General features: G+C 38.3%; 1 protein-coding gene and 1 pseudogene across 3 annotated transcripts in view; one reads left to right on the top strand and one right to left on the bottom strand.

The window, feature by feature from the left end:
* The window catches only part of Setd2 (SET domain containing 2, histone lysine methyltransferase), a 106507-nt gene extending 99237 nt beyond the window's left edge, over positions 1–7270 (bottom strand). The window contains exon 1 of one of the 3 annotated variants that reach the window (XR_007344350.1): positions 7190–7270. The gene's annotated coding sequence lies outside the window, so the exon portion shown is untranslated. Of the gene's footprint in view, positions 1–1845; positions 1929–7189 lie in introns of those variants that run through there. The other 2 variants (XM_048795195.1, XM_048795196.1) reach the window with 2 other exon arrangements.
* On the top strand, positions 266–1155 carry LOC125613808 (annotated as a pseudogene).
* Positions 7271–9609: the final 2339 nt, after the last annotated feature.

Below are 9609 nucleotides of genomic sequence, written 5' to 3'. Positions count from 1 at the left end.
TCCTTAACACACACACACACACACACACACACACACCAAAGAGCAGTGAAATTCAGTTATCTTGAAAAACAAAAGTTTAACTGCAATAAAAATGGCCAGCATTGGCTTTGGAATTTGTGCTTAGAAGAGACTTCGGAAATTAAGTTTCTTGCAGAGTACACTGGGGATCGCACCTATTGAGCAGGGATTCTAGAAAGCACTGTATTCCTGAGCCCCAGCATGGAGAGCCTAAAGAGGCAGGCAAGTAAAGTGTGGCCAGAAGAATATGGTGCTGCAGCTTCTGAGCATCATCACTTCCTGCTGCCCTACATCACCCTCAAGAAGAAATGGGCTGTTTGCCCTGACATGTAACCCCCAGAGCCCTTGTGATCCAGAACCAAGGCCTACCCAGCCCCCTAAACAGTGCCTCCCAACTTCAGATCCTCAGATGTGTAACAAGCAACCAGCCCAAGAGAGAGCCACATTTATGCCGGGAGTCAGTAACACCTGATCCCAAGGAAAAGCAGATGAGTGACTTAAGACTTTGGGTTCAGGCTGAACACTGACAGCATAAGACTACTCTGAAGGGCAATGTCTTCTCTAACCAGAAGGACCCATTCAAAAGCCAGTTTGAAAACTTTAACCAGGCCAACACTAGAGGAATCCTCAAGTCTGAGGACTGGGATCCATCATCTGTGACATCAAGTACTCTGAGCTCAACAGGGCTACATTAATGGCTCATCACAGACTCCCTCAGGAAAGGTATGAGCCAAGAAGGAGGACTATGAGCTGGGACAACAGAAACTCCTAAGAACTTGATGCTGCAAGCATTGCCCTGAACTTTACCCCTCCTTACTTCTTTGGGGACTGTTCCCATTACCCACCTCTGGAGCTTACATACGGTTCTGGGTTTGTTTTCTACCCTTCCAAACAATCATACCCCTGCCCCCCCCCCTTTTTTTTTAAGACAAAGGAAAATGAAAATGGTGTTCCCCACCCCTCCCTGTATCTATGTGCCTAAGCTTTGCCCTTTGTTTCCTGTTTCCATTTACCCACTAATGTGTGTTTCTACACCACCTTACCACTGAGCCATAAGACAAACATATAGGAAGAAGCAAAGTCTATAGAACAATCTTTGTAAGGGATTGAAATGAACACTGTTTTGGGGTACATTGAGGAATCAATATTTCTGGCTTTATGAGGGCTCTTAAATTTTGTCCGGAAAAAAAAAAAAAAAAGAAGGCCAGCATTTATTTTCTGATTTCTGTGAAGAGTTTAATCTTTTTTTTTTTATTTTTCTTTTAGCTGTAGATGGAAACAATACCTTTATTTTATTTATTTATGTGGTGCTGAGGGTCGAACCCAGTGCTTCACACGTGCAAGGCAAGCGCTCTACCACTGAGTTACAATCCCAGCCCTAATCTTTTAAAATTGCAATTAACGTTAAGAACATAAAAATGTTTCAAGTTAGCCAGGTACAGTGGCATATACCTGTAATCTCAGCTACTGGAAGGCAAAAGAATCAAAAATCCCTCATTATACTATATGCCCTGCTTCAAAATAAAACAGAAAGGGATTGGGTAGATGTAGCTCAGTGGTGGAGCACTTGCCTAGCATGTGCAAGAACCTAGATTTTCAAAGTCAACTAACACAAGGACAAGTAGGACAACTGCTATCTCATGCCTTTGGGAGAAAGAAAGACCTGAAACACTTATAAGGCAAAACCAATGTTAATACAGGATATTATGAATTACAGTACACTGAATATACAAACTTTAACCATTTCATACAGGAAAATAAAGTTATCCATATGCTAATAAAAGACTGGAAAAGCGTAAATTTTCATCAAAAAACTGGCTAAATAACCTTGTAAATCCATCCAATGAAGTAGTAGGCAGCTTCAAGAAATAATGAAGAGGGGCCGTGGCTCAGCAGTACAGTGCTCACCCAACACTTGTGAGGCCCTGGGTTCAAGCCTAAGCAGCAAATAAAAAATAAATAAATAGGGGCTGGGGTTGTGGCTCAATGGTAACGTGCTTGCCTAGCATGCATGAGGTACTGCATTTGGTTCTCAGCACTACATACAAATAAATAAAATAAACGTCCATCAACAACTACATATCACATATATATATATATACACACACACACACACACACATTTAATAATAAATATATAAAATAAACATTGTGTAAAAAAAAGTAATGAAGATCTCTGGAATCATGTCCAAAATGTGTTTTTGTGGAGAAAGAATAATTTCTANCTTTGATATGAATTAAAAGTCTAAAATGAAATCCATTTTTTTGTGTGTATGTTTACTGATTTTCTGATACTGCAAATATTTTTTATATCTATAAAATTCAGGTTCAGTTTTAATAATTCCCTTCAAGGAGAGGTCAGAAGTTCCTTGACAGCCAACCTGAGGTTTGTCTTATCTCTCTTAGATGGTTCCAGGAATAAAGAGACTGCTCAGGCAAGTTTTGTGGAGTGACTAGTTGTCCTTATTCCAGAATATCTTTGACAGGAATAGAGGCCCTATCTTTCTAAAGTAGTTTGGATACCATTCAACAGATAGACTGTTTAACTAAGGGTCAGACACCTCACCCATATTTTTTTTTTCTTCTGTACTAACCAGCACCACCCTCTAATTCCGAGAAATGTCATAGTATAGCAGAAAGACCATGAACTTTTGAATCAGAAAATTAAGATTTTGAATCCCAAAACTACCACCCATTATCTAGGAGAGATTGAAAGAACTGCTAATTTTTCTGAACTTCCCTTTTTCAACATGAAAGAGTTGATAGAGGAAAGAATTGACCCACATGTACAGTATGTAAATGTGAGAGGTTCCATAAATTATATTTTCTCCCTCCTCTTCAGCCCAAATTCAAGAAGTGCTGAATGTCAGAGGTGAAGGTCAATGTAAGTCGTGGAATAAACAAAACCTAGTATTCACTTAATCATTCACTCATTCACTCTATATTGAGTGCCATCTTGGTATTGTGCTGAGACATGGGAATCAGAGATCAGGAAGACTTGGACCCTGATATCCTACTCCCACCTCCACCCCTAGGGAAGTTGGGGCAGATGTCCCTGAACAGTGAACTAAGAAGAGCTCAGAGGCATTGCACTTGTGCAGTTTTAAAGGCAAAGTAGGACTTGGGTACCAAGGCCATTCCGGCTGGTCAGCATCCTCAGAGCCAGCCCTGAGCCATAGACCCCTCAGCTTTCCTGGTGACGATGCAGGACCACTATTTTGCTGACTGACCCATGCAGGGTTCCTGAGATGAAAGCAGCTTCACACTGCTCTGACTCATTGTGCAGACTGTAGGAATGGCTGAGACTTCCTTCTCTTTTTCACATCCCTTTTCAAAAGCTTTTTAAGGGCGGATAAGATGACCTCTGACTAAAGCTGGAGGAGACCTGCTGGGTCTGCATGAATGTATTTGTCTCTTTCAGGCAGGCTGGGATTTAGCAGGGAAAGGTGACTGTGTGCTGCATGCTCTTGCCCAAGACATGGAAAGTGTTCATTTTTGTGTGAAATCACAGGGAAAAAAAAATGAGTGTGCCCTTTTTCTCTGGATGCTATAATTGATAACATCTTTAAGCTGTTTTTAGAAGCATTATTTTTGCTTCAGACCAATTAAAATGTAAGTAGGAGAAAATAATATTATGCATTTTGTTTATAAAGGAAAAACTTTCAGGACAAGAATATCAGTTATTAAAGACTTATTAGTAGTCTATTAATTGCTTTTCTTCAGCATGTACCTTGATCTTCAGTACCACAGTACAAGACAGCTACAAAATCTCCATTTTGTAAATTTGAGAGGTAAACACTTTGTCCAAGGTCACACCGTCAGTAAATGGTGAATCCAGACTCTACATGACTCCTAAGCCCATAACCTAGATAGCACTTTCTGCCCATGGTACCAGTGCTAAGTAATATCAATAAAATATGTGCATAATACATGGGATATAATTTATAATATCAGCATGGACAGAGTTCCACAGAAACCCAACCCTCAGAACAAATCATTCTCCAAATGGAGGCCATAAAATGCTTCATAAGTCTACCATCTCATTTCAGAAGCAAGACAATGAAGCTCAGAGGGGTTGTATCTTGCCCAAGGTGACAGAGTGGTAAAGTTGAGAGAACTAAATGCTTGAGTAGTGCCTTTCTTACAAATAGGAACATGTCATCTCATTGTGCCCCAAAGTGTTAGAGCTACAGAGCAGCTAAGAATAATTTATAGGGTAACTAGACAGTAAAAAAAACAAACAAAACAAAACAAAAAAACAGACTGACGTTTGAAAGTGCTGGAAGGAAATTGGTTCCCAAGCCTTTCAGTTTACCAGTTAACAAATGGCAGTTAACCCTGCCTTGGGTCAAGTGTGAAATTAGAAGTTGAATGTGACTCGATGATGCTTTAAAAGAGTTAATCTGTTTCCAATGCCAAGATGGGGGTGAGGAAGTTTGGGGAGCAGGCGGACTGGCAGTGTGGGGGATAGCAAGCATTAGTAGACTCGTTGCTGTGTGCTGATCCAGGTGCTTTCTCACCAATCAATGTGTCTGAGTGTTTGCAGCCATCTGCTGATTCATAACAAACCCACTCCAAAACTCAATGGCATAAAAACAACACTTAAAAAATTACGATGGATTAGGCAGGTCAAGAATTCAGAATAGGCATAGCAGGGATGACTCACCCCTATTCCATGATGTCCAAAGCCTCAGCAGGATAACTCAAAAGTCTAGTGGCTGGCTAGACACCTTCATTTCCACCTGACCTCTCCGGTGCCTGCGTTAGGCCTCCTGACCGCCCGGCAGTGTCAGGGTACTGAGACACTTTGGATGCTCAGAGTTCTCAACGATTAGGGCAGAAACTGCCAGTCCTTAAAAAGCTAGTTCCAGGTCACATTTTCCATAATCTATTTGTCACAACTGTCTTGGACCAGCTCAGACTCAATAGGAGGGTAGATACACCTCAGCCTTCAATGGGACAAGTTTCAAATTATTTGGGGGTTGTTTTTAATCCATTATGTTATACCATCTCTGTTCTGGTAAAAACCCAGGCTTGACCAGTCCAGTAAGATGAAATAATAGGAACACCAAGATCTCCTAAGTCAAGGAGTGGAAAACCCACTAAGAAGTGGAAAACCCAGTAAGATAAGCTGTATCTTTGAAGTAATCTGATACAGTAATGAGAAGACTAGTTTGAAAGTCAAGACAGCTGTTAACTTATGTGATTTGGGGCAGGTCCACTCAAAGCCACGGTTTCCACCTCTGTGAAACAGGGTGATTCTGCCTGGTTCATGGGGGTGGTTGTGAAGGGTAGACAGGCTGTGACTTAGGCTGGGCCTCTAAAGCAAACCCTGAGATCAGAATGTTTTGACAATTATTTATTAGGATGTGCTGTCTAGAAAAAGAGTAGATTAGTGGGGAATTGACACAGGCAGAAACGGGAGGCCATGCAAGAGTGTGATATCAGGCCAAGTCTTATAGAGAATGACTTTAGCTCCATTCCACAGGCAGGGATTCCCTGGAGAGGAGCATGGAGGAGCAGGCTTTACCTAATGACTATAGCAAGAGAAGAGGAATTATCACCTATGGATGTTTACATTCTCTTACTACAGTCATTAGGTAAAGCCTTCCAGAGGGGAGGTAAATTCTCAGGCACTTTCAGCTCCTCTTGTGGCCAGAAAAGCATGTTCCAATAGCCTGAGGGTGGCCCTCTAACAAACAAACAAAAAACATGCAGTTTTAGGGAGTAAATACCATAAGGCCTGGCATGGTGGGTGGCTCTCCCCTGTAATCCCAGCTACTTAGGAGGCTGAGGCAGAGAGAGCACAAGTTCTAGGACAGCCTGAGCAACTTAATAAGACTCTGTCTCAAAATAGGAAAAAAAACTAAAATACAAAAAGCTGGGGTTGTAGTTCAATGGTAGCCCAATCTTGTGTCAATACCAAGTTACTAAAAAAAAAAAAAAAAAAAAAAAAAACTGTATCAAGTTGCATGACCACATTTATAAAAGAAAAGTTAAGGTAAAATAAAAAAGTTAAGGTAAAATAAAAAAGAAAAGGTAAAATAAAACTGTTTTTTTGAAAAAAAATTGTTTTTAGTTGTAGATGGACATAATACCTTTATTTTATTAATTTGTATGTGATGCTAAGGATCGTACCTAGTGCCTCACACATGCTACATAAGTGCTCTACAACCACAGCCCACAAAACTTTTTTAATTTTTGTTGTTGTTTTTATTGTTGTAGATGCCTTTGTTTTTTTTATTTTTATGCGGTGCTAAGGACAGAACCTAATGCCACTGAACTATAGCTCCAGCCCCAAAAAACTGTTTTTGATACATATCACTTGTGTAGGAACATACCCTAGAGGCAAAAAAAAAAAAAAAAAGACATCTTAAGCTCTATTTGGTACTTTTAACTGTTATAATATTGGTATTATTAAATAAATCATATAAATTATTCCATTAATGTCATTAAGAACTAAGATTTTCAGTATAAAAGATACAGAATTTTTAAAAATAAAAACCACATACTTAAACATGCATTGGAAAAAATTACTATGAACTCCAAGTTTTTCTTAAAAAAAAAAAAATACACATATCCTAACTCTGTTGAGCAAAATGGCCTAGAAGCACACAACCAAGTAGCAAAGAAAAGCATTACTAGTTGGGGCTGGGGATGTGGCTCAAGCGGTAGTGCGCTCGCCTGGCACGCGTGCGGCCCGGGTTCGATCCTCAGCACCACATACAAACACAGATGTTGTGTCCGCCAAAAACTAAAAAATAAATATTAAAAAAAATCTCTCTCTCTCTCAAAAAAACAAAAAAAAAACATTACTAGTGTCTACATTGTAGTCTCTAAATACCTTTTCTACTAAAGGAATCCAAGTCTCATAAGAAAATGTTTGATTCTAGGACTGAGGTAGAAAAACACAGGTAAGTTGGGATCAATGAAGTTATCAAAAGTTTACTAGAATTGTGAAAAAGGACACAGAAGCCAATCTGAACATCCTTCACTGGTCAAAGATGAGGCAGTTGAGCAATAAGAACAAACATGAATGCAATATATCTAAACAGCAAAAATATAGACACAAATTCATAATAAGTTCATTTTGATCCTTTTTAGAGGTTAGACATCAACAAGACACCACCTCATCATCTGAAAACTGACAAAAAATCCAGTATGCTTCCTACCTTTTGTGTAAGAATGGTATTTCTGGACAAATAGTTGGTAACAGTACTTCTTTACAGAAGAATTTCAGCTGATAATAAATGCAGAAAGAATATAAATAATGAAATTAGAAAAAAATACTACTTTGTGACTCTTATGGAATAATGGATATTAGCAACAATCATCTATAGAAGCTAAAACCCACAGACGAAAGTTACTTGAGGAACTCTGTAATGTATATATCAGGTTAACTCTGTTAGAACCCATCAATCAATTCTGACATCAGTAATAAATAAATAAATAATTTGATATGTGCCTGCTAAGAAGAAGGCAATAGGTAAACAATAAATTGGGGGATTTGATAGAACTACTATTTTGCAAAAAGTATGAAGGAAAGAAAAACATGTTAAAGGACAACCACATGAATGCATACAGGCAATACCTGGTATAAAGGGCCTATCGCAAATTAAGAGAAATTGCAGCTCTGATGATAACAGATTATCATCAGATAAGCAAACAGAAATATTAAGAAATAATTGTCAATGGCACTAAATATAACAATGGAATTATGATTCCTTTAAAAACAAACAAACCTTTATCTCTTAAAGATACATATCAAAGTATTTAAGTATGAAAAGATAGGCTATCTGGGGTGCTTTAACATTTCAATGGGCTGGGCATGGTGGCACACCGTGGTGGCACACTTCCCAGCAACTAGGAAGGCTGAGGCAGGAGGATTGCAAATTCAAAGCCAGTCTCAGGAACTTAGAAAGCCCTAAGCAACTTAGTGAGACCCAGTCTCAAAATAAAAAATAAGGGGCTAGGGTTGTGGTTCAGTGGTAGAGTGCTCGCCTAGCACATGTGAGGCACTGGGTTCAAACCTCAGCACCACATAAAAATGAAATAAAGATATTATGCCCATCTACAACTAAAAAATAAATATTAAAAAAATAAATAAATAGAGCTGGATATGTGGCTCAGTGGTTGAGCACTCCCGAGTTCAATCCCTAGTACCCAAAACTAAACAAATATTTCAGTAAAACCTGGTTCAGTTGTGCACCCCATAATACCAGAATCACAAATCCAAGACTAGCCTGGGCCATTCAGTAAAACCCTGTCTCAAATGCAAAAAAATAAATAAATATAAAAGGTTGGGGATATACCTCAGTAATGCAATAAATAAATAAAATTCAGTGATAACAAAAAATGGGGACTAGATAAACAGACAAAACCAAAATAGCAAAATGTTCATTTTTGTTAAGTCAGATGAGAATATTGAACAGGGGGTATCTTTCTTATAACATTCTCTTTTGTTTATGTTTGAAAATTTCCATAATAAAAACTGCAGTATTTGAAAGATGATAACAAACCCCCAAACAAGAATAAACGACATGAGGGAAGACCATATGTGCACATGCAAAAGAAAGGGAAGGTAGTCATAAGTACACTAGTAAAACCTTTGTATCCTTGTTGTCATCTAATTACCCACCTACCTCCATATTCTCCCAAATCAGGGCTTACTCACCTTGTTGTGGCTGACCAGTAATCCCCTGACCCAAACAGAAGTAATCACCAAGATTTAGCCATCTGATTTAGACTTTATTTCAAATTTTGTAAGAATGTCACTCACCAACAAAATAGTAACAAAAAAAAAAAAAAATCACAGCTATGTAACCACAAAGAACCTGATGCTATGACAGAAAATATTTTCTATAAATTAACTTTTGTCAAATAACATCAATATGCAGTTTTGCTTCAGCATATTTAATTTGAAAAGACTCAAGGTAAGAAACCTAGGTGGGGGTGGGGGAACCTCTCAACAACAGAAGAAATAAAACTATTTTGTTGCCAGGTGTGGTGGCACGTTCCTATAATTCCACCTAATTGGGAGACTGAGGCAGAAGTATTACAAGCTCAAGATCAATCTTGACAACTTAGTAAGTTGTCAAAATAAAATATAAAAAATAATAATAATAATAATATAAATAAAAGTGCCATTTGATCTCACAAAATAATAGAATTCAAAAAAATAAATAAATAAATAAATACACTTTAAAGCAAAAAAAATAAATAAATAAATAAAATAAAATATAAAAGTAAAAGGGCTGGGACTGGGGTTGTGGCTCAGCGGTAGAGCGCTCACCCAGCACGTGCGAGGCCCTGTATTCAATCCTCAGCGCCACATAACAATAAATAAAATAAAGGTATTGTGTCCACCTACAACTAAATATATATACAATATATATATGTATATATATATACATATACATACATATATATATATGTATGTGTGTGTGTATATATGTATATATGTATGTGTGTGTGTGTGTGTATATATATATATAAAAATAAAAGGGCTGGGGACGTAGCCCAATGGTCAGTGCTTGCCAAGCATGCCCAAAGCTCTGGGTTCAACCTCGTATGGCCGGAGGCGGGGGTGGGG

This window comes from Marmota marmota, unplaced genomic scaffold, assembly GCF_001458135.2.
Source record: "Marmota marmota marmota unplaced genomic scaffold, marMar, whole genome shotgun sequence".
Lineage (NCBI taxonomy): Eukaryota > Metazoa > Chordata > Mammalia > Rodentia > Sciuridae > Marmota > Marmota marmota.
This window is presented reverse-complemented; position numbering and strand designations above follow the sequence as displayed.